General features: G+C 43.9%; 1 protein-coding gene across 7 annotated transcripts in view; it reads right to left on the reverse strand.

Annotated features, from left to right (window-relative positions):
• Positions 1-16,465, reverse strand: part of SUSD6 (sushi domain containing 6) — a 100,449-nt gene that overhangs the window by 48,724 nt on the left and 35,260 nt on the right. The window contains exon 1 of one of the 7 annotated variants that reach the window (XM_040601343.1): positions 13,939-14,006. The exons of the other annotated variants lie outside the window; for them this stretch is intronic. The gene's annotated coding sequence lies outside the window, so the exon portion shown is untranslated. Of the gene's footprint in view, positions 1-13,938; positions 14,007-16,465 lie in introns of those variants that run through there. 7 annotated transcript variants of the gene reach the window in all.

Genomic DNA, 16,465 nt, shown 5'->3' on the forward strand with positions numbered 1-16,465 from the left:
ATAGGAAATACTAAGAGGAGCTGCAGTATAGAGAGACCACAACTTTTCAATTACCCTCTAATATTACAGGTGTGAGGACTGCCTAGCTTACAATTAATCTTAGCCTTTCCTTTCAAGACAACCCCAGACGACATAGCATCTGGAGAACTTGTTTCAAAGTAACTTCAAGAAAACCAGCCTTCCTACACCCCCATCACCTTTCAGGTCTCCAAGACACAGCAGACTGTACTAGACAGCCAGAATAAATAAATCATATGCCTCTTCAGCCACCTGGAGAGGCACAGCAAACTTGACAGCCAGCCGGCAGGCAGGCAAACACACACTTACGAGGAGGAATGTAAAACAGCTTGCAAACCTCAGGTATAATGTTCTGACAGTACAGAGCGCAGCAATTAAAATTTCAGGATGTGACACTGCTCATACCTGAGGACTGAGGGATTCAGCCACAGCCTATCAGGCACTGTCACAGCAAAAACAGACTTGTACACAAACACACAAAGTGCAGTTGGGAAATCAAGAAAGCACAGAGTTAAACCTCTATTTTTAATGAAGGAAAAAGACCCAGCAGAATACACATCCCACAAATCCAGCATGGTTTTAGCCTGCAAGACCTCCAGTGGTAACTTCAGCCCTGGATGAATAATGATGTCATTCATAACTCAAATGCTCATGAAAAAGTTAGGACTAAAAAAAAAAATAATAAATCTGTATGTACCAGTTATACAAAGGAGGAAGGAGAAAACTGGGTGAGTGATGGACTAAAAATAACCTAAAAAAACCTACCGCCATGCCCCAAAAAATCCAATCCAAAACAAAAAGCCAAACAAAAAACAAAAAACCCACACAGAGATATATTTCAACACTTCTATCGTGCTATTCCTTACACAAACATCTAAAGCTCTCAGGGGGGAAAAAAAGGTGCAGAAATTAATGTTTTATTACACTTGACCACAGGAATACTTCTAATTTAGAGGGAAACTCCATTCAGTCACAGCTTCTTCAGCTAAACAGATATTCATACTGAAGGAGAATTTTTGGTTTTGGTCAAGTTTCCCACAAAAATTCAAAACTGCTGGGTAACTCTGAACAAATTTGAGAGGTGCAGAGGTGGGTATCATGCTCTTTCATACCCTGTGAGAACAGATGGGAGACCTCAGTTAGTACTCCTACCACCACCGAAGGCAGTATGACTCTCAGACCCTTAAGTGCAGTTGAGATGAAGTCAACACGCCAACACCAACCAGAGAAGCACATGACAAACTGCCACAACTCACATTTCCAATTACTCGGGCAAAAAAGAAGCTGCATTATGGAAGGGAATATGTAACTTTGTCATTAAACCTGGAAGTCATCCTAGAGAAAAGAGGGTTTGCTTAGTTACATGTCATTACTTTGCTCATATTTACTTCACAAAAGGGCTATCTTTAAAATTTGAATCTTTCAAGTCAATTAGTGTCTACCAAAGAAGAATTCTTTGTCTGCATACACCCCCGCCTTGAAATGTCATTTCAAGATGACATTTAAACTGCCATGTGGCAAGTCTAGAGCTGATGCTACAATAAACTCTGTCTGCCCCTTTTGTTTCTCTCTTCATTTGGAGGGGGAGGGAAAGCAGTGAAGCTATCCCACTCCACACCTATAGCACAGCTATACATTTCTCATGTCTTCCACAGACAAGGAGCCAATGCTTTGTTCACCAAACTCCTACCATGCAGAAAGGCAAAAGGACGTTGCCACTCACCTGCTAGAATCCCTTCAGCAACAACTAGATCATGGAATGAAAAATACACTCCTCTGAAGAAAGCCAAGCCAGCTAGTCTGTACATCTACCCCTTCCTCTCAAGTCCCATCTCCTGCAGATTTTAAGTTCATACTCAACTGAAAGAGGCCAGCATCTGAACTATATTACAGGACAACAGCTGGCTGCTTTATTCTAAGAGCCACTGTTCTACAGCAAATTACAGCTCTGTCAAAGCAACTCACCCTCTTCAGGAAATGGCCCTTCTGATTAGGTCAAGATAGGTCTGTCCTCCCCATTCCAATTTAATGAAGCCTCATTAGTATAAGAGACTCTGCAAGTCTTGCCAAGGTATCTTTCGAAGGCGGCCTTCCCTGCCCTTGGAACACTGCTTGTCAGGTGACAGAGCAGCAGCTAGAAGGAGAGGTAGGGAAGAGGGCATGCAATTACCACAGAATTTGCTGAGCAGCCTGAGGCATGCTACCTTGCCCCAGAGGTGATTCCTTCTCCCAAAGACTGCACATGGAAGCCAGCAGTCCAATTCTGGTCGCTGGACAAACAAGTTAGAAGATGTTGTTTTAGGTATCTCTAAGGGAAATAAATTATCACTTATTTCAATTCACTAATAGATTGCTCCAAAGCACTGCGCTGTTTCTCTCCTTTCCCCTGAAATCATGCACGGTTTCCCCATCTCTTTTCAGCTGCCAAATCACTCGTCCCAGGTTATCAGGGATCCTGCCTGTCAGAGGCACAGGGCTGCCCCACAAGAAATGCAGTAAATTGCTGCTGCTATGCCTACAGTAACATCTCGCTAAGATGACTTAGTTCAGTGTGGGATCTGAAGAGGACACAAAAGGCAGCAGACACCATTTAGTGGGAGATAGCATAGATAAAACCCTTAGAATTGTTAGGAGACAATGGACACAGGTACCGCCTGCAAGGATCCTCCCTTGGCCTTCAGCCAACTTAAACTTATTCCCAGCCTTGATTTTTCCTTGGCAAAATTAGAAGATGAAAGAGATTCTGGCTAGATAAGAAAGTATCCTTTCTTCCCAGAGGGGAGATGGTGGTTAGGAAGCTATTTAGACACACATTCAAGTCTGAAAGTTGACTGTTGTTTTAGCACATTCCTCATACCTAAAGCTCAGGGGGAAGCAGCTTTCATAATTTCTGGAGGTGGAGGCCTGAGGAGTTGTTAACTGGAGTGCATTGTAGAGCACACATTTGTCAGAGACATACTCTCAGGGAGATAGCTTAACTCACGGGTTCACGTGAATCAAAGCAATTCCCTGTTTACACACAGCATAAAGGAACGGGCTAGTTTCTGTAATGGATCCTAGAAACAATGAAAAAGCCGACAGTAGGATGAGTATATGGAACAAGGACACTTCAAACCCATTTCACATGCCACAGCCTAGGCTGAAGGTTTATGGGTGGATTAAGTTTAAACAGAGATGTTTTCAAAGATAATATTTAGTATAGCCAGCAGTTTGCATAAATACAGTAAGGAGAGGAGAAGAGTTTCTTCTCTGTTAACAGTACGTCAGTCAATAAGATATTTTTTTTTTGCTTTTTTTCTAATGTGCACTTTGAAAAAGACCTACTAAATATGGGCAAGAAAAACTGTCCTCTATGGCCACAAAGTCAATGGCCACACACCCTCTCAGGGAATGCTATGAACAAGGGGAAAAGTACTCATCGCTCCTAGGTTACAGCCATCCCTGGCTGGCTCTTTTCTTGAAGTCTTGTCATCAAACAACCTTCCTAGTGATGCTCCAGCATTAATTCCCTTGGCTGCAGGGCCAGCCCTGCTTGCACAAGCAGTACTTTGCTTCTATAAACTCCCTGAAGCAGACAGCAGCTTCCACTGAAACCATACAGCCCAGCCTTCCTGCTCGCTCTTAAACCACAAGCAGCCACTTCCAAAGATGGCACACTCACATGATGGCAGGAGCTTTAAGCTAAGCTCTTTGGGGACCTCTGCCAATTATCTTCTAGACCTTCAGAAGCTGTCAACTCACACCCCTTGATCCAAGATTCTTTCTTAAGCATGCATACATTTTCCCAGGATTATGACTAATTTTCTGGTTCCCCCCCCCCCCATAAGTTGTCACAGCATGACTCCTAGGTCACCATGCAAAAGCCTTCTTTGGAAGATCATATGCTCAGGACATGAAAGAGAACCAGATTCGAGTAGTTCTAGTGCACCAAGGGCATGGGATGTCAGAGGGACGGATGCAACAGTCTGAGGCTCTGCAGTTGCTCAAGATGCCTGGCACAGCTGTGTCCTGTGTCACTGTTGCTGGAAAACAGGTCTTCAACCTAGATTCTTCACAGTTTGTTTAGGGAAGTGTTCAGTACGTTTGGAATGCTACTGGCCTGCTTTTAAATGCCACACTTGAAACTTTCCAAAAGAAAATTAGTTATCCTCATGCACATCAGAACTCTGTTTTATCCACATAGTTTCCCTCTCACAAAATATTACTCAGGAATTGTTTGCTCTTTCGAATGCACACAGATCTTGGCAGCAGGATGAGTGCTGGGTAGGCAGAGCATACCTTTTGAAAGGCTAAGCACAAGGATTGTTCCTGCCTTGTGGTCACACTGCAGGTGGAATCTAATGGGAGCAGTGTGGTTCAGAGGATTTAACCTTCACCCTTGGTTGCTGGTTTTGTTATGTCCTTGTTTTGCCTGCTTTCAACAAGCAGTCAAGCGTTACAACAAAAGAAGTCATCCTCTTGGCTGCTTAATAAGAAAAGTTAGAGAAAATTCAAGTTCAAGTGCCAGGAGAGAAACCCCTAATTCTACTGCTTTCTGTAACTAAACCAGCTTAATTGAAAGCTCTTAGAAACAGAATCACGTTTGTAACATTCTGGGATAACTTCACAGTTCAATTAAAACAGTCACAAAGAAAAAAACCAAAGCATTCAAAGTTACCTGCAGGCAGTTTAGAAAAATCTTAATCATTTGACCTTTCAACACAGCCAACTCTCAATTATCCAGGATAATCGGAAAAGGTGGAAGAGGAAGAGAGAAAATAAGAAAAACCAAACCACCTATGTAACACCCCACACCCATTCTCCCCCCCCCCCCCCCCCCAAAGTAACCAGATGATTTAGAACATGTGTGTTTGGTAGCTCCATTTTACACCTTCACCTTTGGATTACAAAAAGGCAGGTTTCTGAATAGCACAGGCACAGCATAAAGCAGGGGGCTGAACTGCACACATCCCCTGCTACAGAGAGGAATCGATAGGGCAGACAGCTGTGCATTCCAGACACTAGAATCAGCACAAATGCTCCTGCAAACCAAGACCTGACTGTAACCTGTAGTGGGACCTGGATCATTGGGTTTCCTTCTTCATTCCCTAACTACGCCACAGAGTTTGGCCTATGACCTGCAAATGCACATAGATACCTTGGTTTAGTTGTCACTTCCTCTCTCATGAAGGTTTCTAAAACACCAGCAGAAATGTTGGTGATGCAGAACTCCCATTTTCAAGAGGTAACATTAGAGTTTGCTCAGAAAGAAGCTTACTGGACAGGCTAAATTCTGAAATTCCATTTTGATCTCTTATAAATGGTAAGTGCCTAACTCTCCACAGGTCACCAAGAGATGCTTTAAAGCCAGGAAATTGGCTTTTTCACGACTGATTAACCAGTTCCTTGCAACCGGGAAAAATCACACCAACATTCCTACCCCAAGTGAATAAACCTACAAGATTCACCAATTTGCATAGCTTATTCCCCACCCTCCTCCTCTCTATCCTTCCTATCACAGTTCAAGTCCTGTTTGCACCTAAATCATGCTTTTACACCCCTCCCTTGCTTGTCTCCTTATCTCACTTGATGCTCCTCAAGAAGTCATCCTGAGGTTAGCCGAGCATATTCTTCTGTGGGCTAAAGGGAGGGACCACTTCCTTCCTCCAACTACTTCCCTTCCATGATAGCAGCTGGTTACAAGCCTTTGTATATGAGTTTCTTCCCTGCTGCAACCCACAGAGAAGTGCGCAGCAGGCTCAAAGACACTCTCAGTGGACCAAACAAGCTGCAACTCCAGGAGTCCCCTGAGAAGGCAGGAACAAGGAAGGAACAGACTTTTCAAGCTATGCAAAGAAGAGGTGCAAGGTTGCCAAGGGGGAAAAGGGGCGGTATTCAGTACCCTTCACTGTCTATTGCAGTTTTTGTAATTGTTGATTAACGCCAAATGCTTTACCATTCCTAAGCCCAGTGTGAGGCACAGGGCAATTGTTAGGCATAACAAGGACCCCACCACACTGCTACTGCTCAGGACACCATGCTTGCCAACTCTGTCTGTTCCCAGTTACCCAGCCAGTGAAAATGAACAAGAGGCTCCGAGCCTCTTTAAGAAATATTTGTGCACATCTAAGCGGCACCAGAAAGAAGATTAAAACCTCAGATCCCAACCCCTGACTCCCAACAGTGTTCTATGCAGTATCTCCCTGAGAACCACAAGGCCTATGTGGGCATTTTGAAGACATTTTGTGTGACAGATGAATTCATTTGATGCAAGTCAGCCAAGTGAGGACCTCCTGGAAAATCAGAGCAAGCATACTTTCACTGCACACTTCAGAAGCCCATTGCCACACTATCATCATAGTTCACAGATTTGTATCTCCTACAGCCTCAAGTGCCATCCTTTTGCATGGTATATTAAAGATTCAAGAACCAACTAACAAGCCACACTGGTCTTCTAAATAAATCTGTGCACTGCAGCTGTAAACTCCATCTTCCCAAGAACACATTGCAGTAGGCTTCCAAAAATGCACTTCAGGACTGTGTCAAGACACCCAGCTGCAGAAGACAAATAGTTAGCAAGGTCCTCTGACAGATCAACATGTAGAAGCATTGTTTCACATCATAGTCTTTAAGCCATAGAATGTTTTCTGTTCCATGGACTTGTTTTCCCATCCTGTGACTCTCATACTTCCAGAAACAGCATCAGAATCAAATTGTTAGAAACAGCCTCAGTCCTGTGAAGATTCTTCCCCATTTCCACATACTGTGGTTGTCATGCCAGACCTAACAGTCACAGAAGATTTGAATTTTATGACCCAAAAAACCCACCCAATTTTCCGTGCCTTGGTAAGTCCATGAGGAAGCAATGAGGAGCCATCATTAGCTCCCAAAATTCTAAGACGTTTCCTTGAAAGTCACAGAATTTCGCCGGAAACTTTTTCTGTTTTACTTGAGAGGAGACAGGTAAGAGATGAAAATCCAATTGTCCTTCCAAATCAAAAAGGAGAAGCAAGTTATGGGCAGGCTGTGAACTTCCAGACACCACTAGGAAGAAAAAGCAGAGCTGTGGAGGGGCAGGGAGGAGAGTTAAAACAGGCTAACACACAGAACTCCAATGCATGGCAGATTTCTGTGCTATTACAAAAATGCTTATAGCAATGGGGTCATGTCAGTAAATGAAGAGAAACCAGTTAATAACAAAGTGCTGGATCTGCTTTAAAGGATTTTCTCTCCTCTTTTTTTTTAACGCATACTGACATCTGCACAATCTGTGGAGGAAAGACTGAGGGATAGCGGAGAATACATCTCATGCAATCTTTCCCAGTTTTGGTTTGGGTTTTGGGGTTTTTTTTAAATGTCTTTATTTGGAAAAGTATTCCCTTTGGAAACTATTGTTTCAGCATTTTCCCCCTGCCGCACTGCATCAGAGAGACTAGGTTTCATACTTTCAGCTTTAATCAGTACAACAGCACATTTACAGAGGACCGTATGCACAAAATGTTCCAGAACGCTTTCCAAAAATAATAAGTCCTAAAAAAGAAAACTCACAGTAAACTGAAATGGCTTCAGGGAAGGAGAATAAAGAAAAACTGTGCAAAGGCTGAACCTCTTGAAACCACATATAAGCCTGAAATGTTACTTTCAGTAAGAAGAGGGGTTTTGCAGCAGCGCTGGCTTGGTAAGGTCACTCGTACATCCAGGATGCTTTTCTCATTTATGCAGTTGTGTTCATGTGTTTCAGGGAATGCATCGTTAAGGCTTATTTTGTAATCCATCACTACTACAAAGTCCTTCTCTCCACCCTTACCACTTGTGCTTTCATTTCAACTGATGTGGCTAAAAGCATTGGCCTGCTATACACACAGCTGTAACACCACCAGGCAGCACAGCTGTTTGAAGAGGACATCCATTTGGGAAATCTTTTTCCTATCAAATCCCTCTCTATATATAAACTTCAGTGAAGTAGTCTGACATTTAAATAAGGAACTATACTAGAAAATGGAGGCACGCTTACATTTATTCCTAAAAGCACAACTGCAAGACAACTCAAGTTTAGAATGATCAAGTTTCTCAGATCGGAGAATATCCACTCACCCACTTCCAAGGAATGATAACTGCCATGCAGCACTTATTATTTGTATCACAGTTTATACAGGAAATTCTCTGCAACAGACATTTTGCAATATTAGAACTTTCCAGGCTAACAAATCCTTGATGTTTGAATGTCTGTCAGCACAAAGGTCTTTTCAAAAATGAAAACACACACACACAAACTCTGAGAAATAAGACTGCCCCTTAAGTCCTCTGAGCACTCCATCTTCCAACAACCTAGTATAATTGACCAAACTGAGAAAGTTGAAAAGCACACTTTCAAATTCTGGTTCTAAGACTGCATTTGGGATTTGAACACAGCAGAGAACAGCTTCAACAAATCTCAATAAGAGGGGCAAAAAAATAAAAGCAGGCCTTCAAAAGTTCTTAGTACCATGGCTCAGTTTTATATCCACCATTTCCCTTTTTTAGTAGCAAAGTCATTAGATATTTCCTATTGCTTTTCCTATTTAGGATGCACTGTGCTAACATCACAGATGCACATGTATTGCCACAAATGCTCCCTGTGGCAGAGACTGATCGCCGTGGCATGGGGCACATTTCACTCCACAGACCCCAGCCATACCACTTTTGCCTGTGTACAACACAAAAAGGAAAACTCAAATTTTGAATCACAATTCAACCCCCCTGCAACTAAAACTGTATGAGGAGCACACTGCCTGCACTCAGACCCACCCCCATAAGGCCACGGTTGAGGACAGCTGCAGAAGATGGCCCAGGCAGGGTCCTCAGCTGAGCACCCCCACCAGCAGCGGGCACACCAGCATCCACCCTGATACTCAGCCTGAGGCTTTCACTCTAGGCAAGGTGCCATAAATTAATCTCAAAAGTCAGTGCTCAAGGGCTGAGAGAAGAGGGGGTGGGAAACAAGAGTCCGACCAGCTTCCTTTCTTTTAAATCACTCTCACAATTACCAGCTCACAGAGAACACACATCACCACGCAAAAAAACCCCACAGTCTTTTCTCTGCAACTTGCTTCCCTCAACAGGCTATGCTTAATTTGATTTTCTAACAAGGGATGAGTTGTAATTACCTTCCGATTTGAGCAGCACAGGCTAGGAGCACCATGCCAGAGAGGTACTGCAAGAAGGATGACTGCTCATTGCATGTCACGAGGGGACATACGCGCACACCATGAGGAGGCCAAGCACTGCCAGGAATCCCCAAGACAGGTCCCTTCTAATAATGTGCCAAACCATCTTCCTGAGGCCTACAACCACCATTCAAAGGTTGCGCGTTATAGACTTCCACCATAAAATTGGAGTGGGAGAGAAACATGTCAGAACAAAGAGTAGAAAAGTATGCATCCTCAGAATAAAACTTGTTATAAATAAAACCTGTAAGTTGCATCTCCGTAGAAGGTCAATTTGAAGCTTCAACCTCTCCCCTCACTTGACTCAGTGACATTTAGACTTTATGAAGTATGGCTATTAGTGAAAAAAAAAAAATTTAAAAAAATTCATATGGACACCTTTTACCGTAACTAGGACAGCCCAGAGGTGGGACCCTGGATGCTCTGACCTACAGCAGGAGGGCAAGCACACCCACAGCCTCCTAGATCCATCCCTCAGCACCGATACTGCCAAGTATCACAGGGATCGTGCCACTCCTTAGCTCCCTGAGGAAGGGACTCTGCCTAGCCACTACAAACTCAGTGAAAATGTTAAGCAGAGGGTCTTGAGGCAGCCAAAGAGCAATGCCTGATAGTAACTGTTCATTCAGCAGCTCTCAGCACCTTCTTTATATAGCAGCAATGGTTCCTCAGCTGTTACAGACCTGTAGTCTCATCTGCCCCTCGTACACCAGTGCTGCCCCTTTGCAGAGCCAGCTGGGGTTGGGGACTGTCCCTCCACCACCTCAGCAATTACAGGCTTGCGCCGCTCCTTTGGCTGAAGGATGCCTCCTTGCTCCTGGTGACTAGACAACACCATGCTGCTGTTCTCACACCCCCTTCACAGCTAACTGTCCCCTCCGCAATGCTGATGCAACTTGCAGGAGCTTGTTGGGGAAACTAGGTCCTCGTACCAGCACAGCTCTGGTACCAGTGGAAGCAGCAGCAGAGGAAAGGCAAGAAACTCCCACCTCAACTTGTCTGCCAAAACTGTAGTGTGGGGAACCACTGCCTTAAGCAAGCAGCCTGTACAACATGCCAGGCCAAGTAGTTGCACAGGCTTCTTGCTCCTAAAACCAGCTCCATTTTCAATCCACATTGAAGTGTGGCAGAAATAATTTACTATGCATAAAGATGCCCTAGATCTAAATCCTCCCCCTAAACCAGGGCTCCAAGCACCCTGGTTTCCATGTAGATTAAAAGCCAGAAAGCTGTGTGACAGTGCTCTATGATAGCCAAAGGCAACACAGGCTTGCCTACTTAGAGGAAGTCAAAAGAAATTGACACCAAAAGAGGGGGAAAAGTTGTACAAGGCAGGACAGCAAGAGTCAGCAACTTGCTCTGGCAGTAAATCTTAAAAGGCTACAAAGTGCTGCTGCATACAGGCAAGAATCTCACACGTGCCGATCCTAGGTCAGGAGATACACCCAGAAATTAGAGGATGCTGGTCATTTAACCTGCCTCACGCCTTGGCTTTTTCACTGGACCACCCAGGACTGCAAAAGCACACCTAGGCTTTGTCCAGTCTGCCTCAAAACTCTAGGGAAAACCTCACCAAGTATCAGAAGCCCTCCTGATGCTCACATGCAAAGACAAACCCCAGATAAAGCCTCAGGCAATGCCTCTTTACCACCAGGACCAGAAGTCAGTGTGAAGCATCCTGTCAGTGACCTGGGCAGTTGCCTCCCTGAAAGCAACACATACTGCCTGCTGCCCCCAGCCAAGCACACTACTCTCCGGTGCTGCCTCCCTCCCAGCTCTAGTCATATTCCTCCACCCCGAATGCGCCAGCTACCAGGCAAGCATCCATGACATAAAAGCAAGAAGAGGGAGAGAGTATAGAGTCTTCAAGGAATTTCTGCATTGCTACTTCTCCAGCACACTTATATTCAAATGTCAACAGGCTGGGCACATGAGCATAAGGAACACCATACATGCCCCAGACACCTCTTCCCCACAGTCCTCTTGCACACACAGAGCTGAGCAGTGGAAGATCCTTCCCCATTCCCCCTAAAAAGGGCCTTTTAGAGCAGGCACATTTAACTTTTCACTATCTGCAGGGTAGGGAGCAACTCTTGTCAAGCCACTAGCAGCTAAGTGAATAGTACACCCACCTGGGAAACAAGTCACTGCTTTGCTTGGGGTTTTGATGCATCTCCAAGCATCCTGTGTGAACATCCCCAAGCCATCAAACTATTTGTCAAGAAAAAAGCCCCCAAACATTCTAGCACAGAATTCCCAGTGACCTCTACTCAGCCTTGCAGGAGAAGCCAGCAACTCCAGCTTCATCTGCCTTTAAAAGGAAGACTGGTATTTCCACCCCCCAACAGTTTGCAAATAAATATGAAAGGTCCTGCCACAGCCAGTAATCCTCAAGCAATTTCCTGTCTCTGGAGACAAGGTTCCCTCAGAGTGAATTGATTAAATAAAGGTTATTAGAATTAGTATAAAGTAAGCTAGTTTAAAGTCAGACTCTTCACGTTTTTACCTGTAACATACTGCTCTAAGCAGCAGCACAAAGACATCTGCTACAAGAGCTTACAGGATAGCAAAATTAATACGCAAAACCCACCAAACTGCAAGATGAAGATTTAAAATTACTTTCAGCAGCAGAGGATTTTCATGTTCTTTTAATCTATTTTCAAGTGAGTTCCTCAAAGAGATTTCTCCCAATCCCTATGTAACTGTACTCTTAAGATTAAATTTGTTTTCCCCATTTTGTCAATCTGACGTGCAATTTAGTCTTTTGAGAGTCAGCAGTTGTCCTCACCAAAGCTGTTCTTCTGCCTTCGCAGTCTAAGACTCTGCTGCAAAACAACAGGCTAAATCCTTTCACTCCATCTTCCAGTGTTACTAATTTCCTCCAAGACCAAATGTTTTAAATAAAAACCATACGGAGACACAAGCGTTAGATCCTACAAATGTTATGTGTGTGCAGAGGGATGCAAATAGCCTGACACCAGTATCAGAAACTTACTCAGCAGTTCTCTGGCATCTCTTGAACAGACAATAGGAAGTAGTAATACTAAAGAAACAACACAGAAGCAACAGTTTAAAAGACAGACAGCAACCATTAATTTAAGGCATGACTTACAAATAAGAAAACCTGTATCTTGCAGAAAGGTCTAAATATCAACAGACCAGCAACTGTCTCATAAGCACAGGTTAACTGAACTTTTAATTCTTAGCCACAAGGTAAAAAAAAATACATTATGCCAAGTTTTCAGAAAGGTTCCCTGCATAGAAAATGACAAAGAATATTTAAACTACTCACTTCTCTTTGCTAAATGCACAGAGAAACAACTGTTGGAAAAAACCTCCCAACATATGTAATCTGTAGCTCCACCTATGAAGTTCAGGGCAAGATTACAGTGTGAATGTCACATACAGCAGCAGCATCCAGAGTCAGCGGCCTGTCATTTGCAACTGTCAAGGCTTCCATCAGCATTTTTTAAAAGGCCACTCACAAGCTTCATTTTGTGAAAAGGCTAGACTCTACCTGCTTTTATACACATTCTAGCTCACCCAAGACTGCTTTTCCGGGTGAGCTGAACATGACATTCAACAGATTTAAGTAACAGTTGGATCTGGATAACAAACTATCTTCTTTGCCTCCCTTGGACTTCACAATCTACTCTCCTCATGAAGCAGAATCACTGATTCACATGCAGAGGGAAGTGGGGGAGGGCAAAGAGAAGCCCACATTGTGGAAAATAAATGGCTCCATTAAGGTTCCACAGGATGCTGTAAGAAATTTTGAGGAAACCACCCTCCTTACAGCATACTACAGTACACAACAGCTGAGAAGCCATTTCTCCAACACCCACATCCCCTTCCCAGCCTCGAGCAACAGCCCTACAGACTCCACCTCCCCACCACCTCCAAAACACACTCCTCAGAGGCCTCGAGTATAGCTGCTGGGAATCACTGCAAAGGCTGTTTCACACCACCGCTGCAAATGGAATGAAGTCCCAGTGAAAGCTATTATTTGGACCTTTCTACAAGTAGGATCACCTGCTGGTGAGGACAGAACCCAACAACTTACTTCTGAGAGACCAAAGTTAAGTTTCACCTCCTCTGCCAAGCACTGCCACGCTTTATTTACAAAGGTACTGATAGTCTTCACAAGTTCCTTGTGAACAAACCAAATCTGAAGCAGCCAACTATATTTAGTCTACATTTGCTATGAAACATGTCTAATAGGGCAGGAGTTTCAATTCTTTGAAGTAGCCTTCCCATTCAGAAATCTTTACTTCTGATCAAAGCTGCTAGGTTTCGTCACTAGACCAACAGCAAGTTTCAATTCTAGAACTCTGCATCACATGACATTAAAAGTTACTCTTGGCAAGAGGCAAAGGCTCTCAATGAAGGAAACCTCTAGAATTGACAGGTATGCCCTCAACACCACCATCAAGGGAACACTAAACTATTCCTTGCAAACACTGCAAGTACTTCCACCTGCAAGGAGAAAAGCAAAGCAGGTGACAGTCTGCAGAGTTCGTAGTTGCAAGATGCCCAACCTGACATTTTTGCTTGCTTTCTTTTCTGGGGAAATAAGCTTGACCACTGGACTTTAACCACAGAAAGGACTCCTGAACTGATGAGAATGAAGAAATGCAGAAAGAGGAAAGATCCAGCCCTGTGAGGGCTCTGTCTTTTGAGCACGGTAATGCTCAACACCCACTGCACACTCCTGGGAGCAGGCTATAGAGCTCACCTACAAACCAATCGACAGATGATGATATGCAGAGGGATCCCAGTTCACTTCTACAAGTGTTCATCCAAGCCTACAGGAAAAATGCAGAAGGTTTGAGACTGGTGAATTAAGACCTATGCTATTCAAATGTGAAAGACATTGCAAAAAAAAAAGTGTGCACAGTGTACAATGAGACTCTTAGACTTTGCAGAAGCCTAGAAAACTCTGAGGGGACTGAACAGGGGACATGCATGTTACTCCCTTAGTATCATTGATATTAGGAGGGTCTGGTTCATGGGATTAGCCAATGTTAAGGGTTGGAATTATTTTTTTAGATATTACTAAATAATTAAAGGTCTGCAAGCACCTTTATTTCAAAGGAATCCTCTGCTTCTTTAGACAAGACATGTTTAAATCCCCATTTCCTATACCAATTTTTTTCCCTTCCACTATTATATGCCAGGAAAAAAGTATGAGGGGAAAAAAGGGTATCGGAGGAATGAACCAGTCTTGAAGAACTTCAGAGACATTGTTAACACCATCAGCAGTTCTTTTTGAAACCACACCTGAACTGCAGGCTGCTTTGTATAGGTGACTCCCATAAGAAATTGTTTACCAACAGTCAAACCAGAGCTCTAGAAGCCTTCTGGAAGGGTTCTGGCTTACCGCCAGCTGGGTAATACAATTATGTTGACTTGAGAAGTGTTAGGCCCCTCCCCAGCAATGCTTGGCTTACTCTCCTCACAAGTAGCCAGTAGACTTCAGGCAAGCCTGTCATTTCACTAGAATCGAGTTGGAGAAGGCAAGTCTTTAAGTAGCATAAACACGGGCAATAAAGGCTGCAGCTGCCACAGATCTATCTGGTCTGTTTTCTTTCATTTGAGTGCTGAGATACATTTTCTGAAATAATTGACAGCCATATGCTTCCTTACAGCCGGCTCTCCTGTGCCTTACATGGAAAACATTTATTCTAAGACACACAGGAAGAAAAGGTTAGATCAGATTTTAGTTGTGGGATCTTTTCATGCCGTGCAATAAAAAGCCCACTGACCTCACGCTGCTTCTTCCCCCGCTGCATGCACTTCCCTCATCCACTCATCCAATGAAAGCCTCTTGGATGAAACATCATTTCTTATCCCCTTCTCTTTAGCACATGTTTTTTAACATCTTTTTTCATACATAACAGCTAGCTGTTGTGACTCACTGCGGAAATCATTGCAGGGGAAGAGATGCAGACAGGAAGCCTGAAGCACATGCCAAAGGATAAACTTTTGCTTCAGACAGGTATGTGACTAGGCAAGAAAAGCCCTTGACAAGCACTTCTTGCCTCATCAGCATTTGCAGGGCAAAAGGAGTCAGAAATCGGAGCCTAGGAATCAGACCACACTGTGCTAGGTGCTGTATAAACACAGAACAAAAACAACCAATGCTACAAAGATATCCTGAGCTACCATCACACGGAGAGAAACCACCTCTAACCTGAACCACAACTGGTTCCTCGTCATCTTACTCTAACAGCAGGTTCTTGCTGTGTAACACCCAAAGAAATCCAGAGCTATTTAGTTTACTGCAAACATGCAATAAAATCTGCACCATGCCTGTTCTTAATGCTTTCTTTGTTCATTACAGTGGATTCAGAAGACTGAAAAGGAAATTAAAAGGTCACTCAGATACACGAGCTATTTCAATCCCAGAACATGCCAATAATTTGGCTCAGAAGCAGGAATCAAAGAGCAAGACTGCTTGGAAACAGGCCTCCCTCAAATTCTTAACATTAAAAATTTTAACTCCCTTTTTATTTTCATAGCTACAGTCACTGACATGAGCTTGATACTCACTAATTTATAAAAGCAGATTTATGAAAGGAGTGAAGACTAACACTTCCCTTGTCAATGGCTCCCCTCTCCAGTTCGCAGCTCTTTCCCTCTATCTTCAAGTCTTAACACAGTCTCACCTCTGCTTTCATTTCTTTCATTCCTTCTCAAGATTACTGCCACACCTCCTTACCCCCTCTCTGCACACACTCCACATGCCGCACGAAAGAGTGAGCCTTCCCTCTCCCACAGTTCCTTGTGCTATTTCCTCAGCTGAACTCATTAACAACGTCTCCAGGACTTCCCATGACTGGAAAAAATTGCCCCTGGGCATACAGGAATGAGTTTGTAAGGTTTTGAGGGCAGTTACTTTGTGCATTTTGCAAAGGTCCTGTGCAGCCGCAGCATTAGCAGTCTAGTGAGACTTGTGCAGGCACACCAGCCCCTCGACAAGGGCTCAGCTGTACTCACTTTTTGGAGCTCAGTGCAGAGATGAGCTCCATACTGGTAATGGAGGCTACATTCCTTCATGCAAGGGGTTATTCACCACCCTACAGATAGCTGCATTAGGCTTCCCTAAACAACCACAGCTGGGAACACAGGAATCTCCTGCTCCAGGGAAAAAGGAACAAACTGGCTCCTCTCCCATGCCAGATGCACTTTCAGACAGCATGCAGGTTTTGTGGTGGGGGTTTTGGGAGGGGAAGGTGGGAGTGGAGGGTGTTTTTTAGATT

Source organism: Falco naumanni, chromosome 7 (assembly GCF_017639655.2).
Source record: "Falco naumanni isolate bFalNau1 chromosome 7, bFalNau1.pat, whole genome shotgun sequence".
NCBI lineage: Eukaryota > Metazoa > Chordata > Aves > Falconiformes > Falconidae > Falco > Falco naumanni.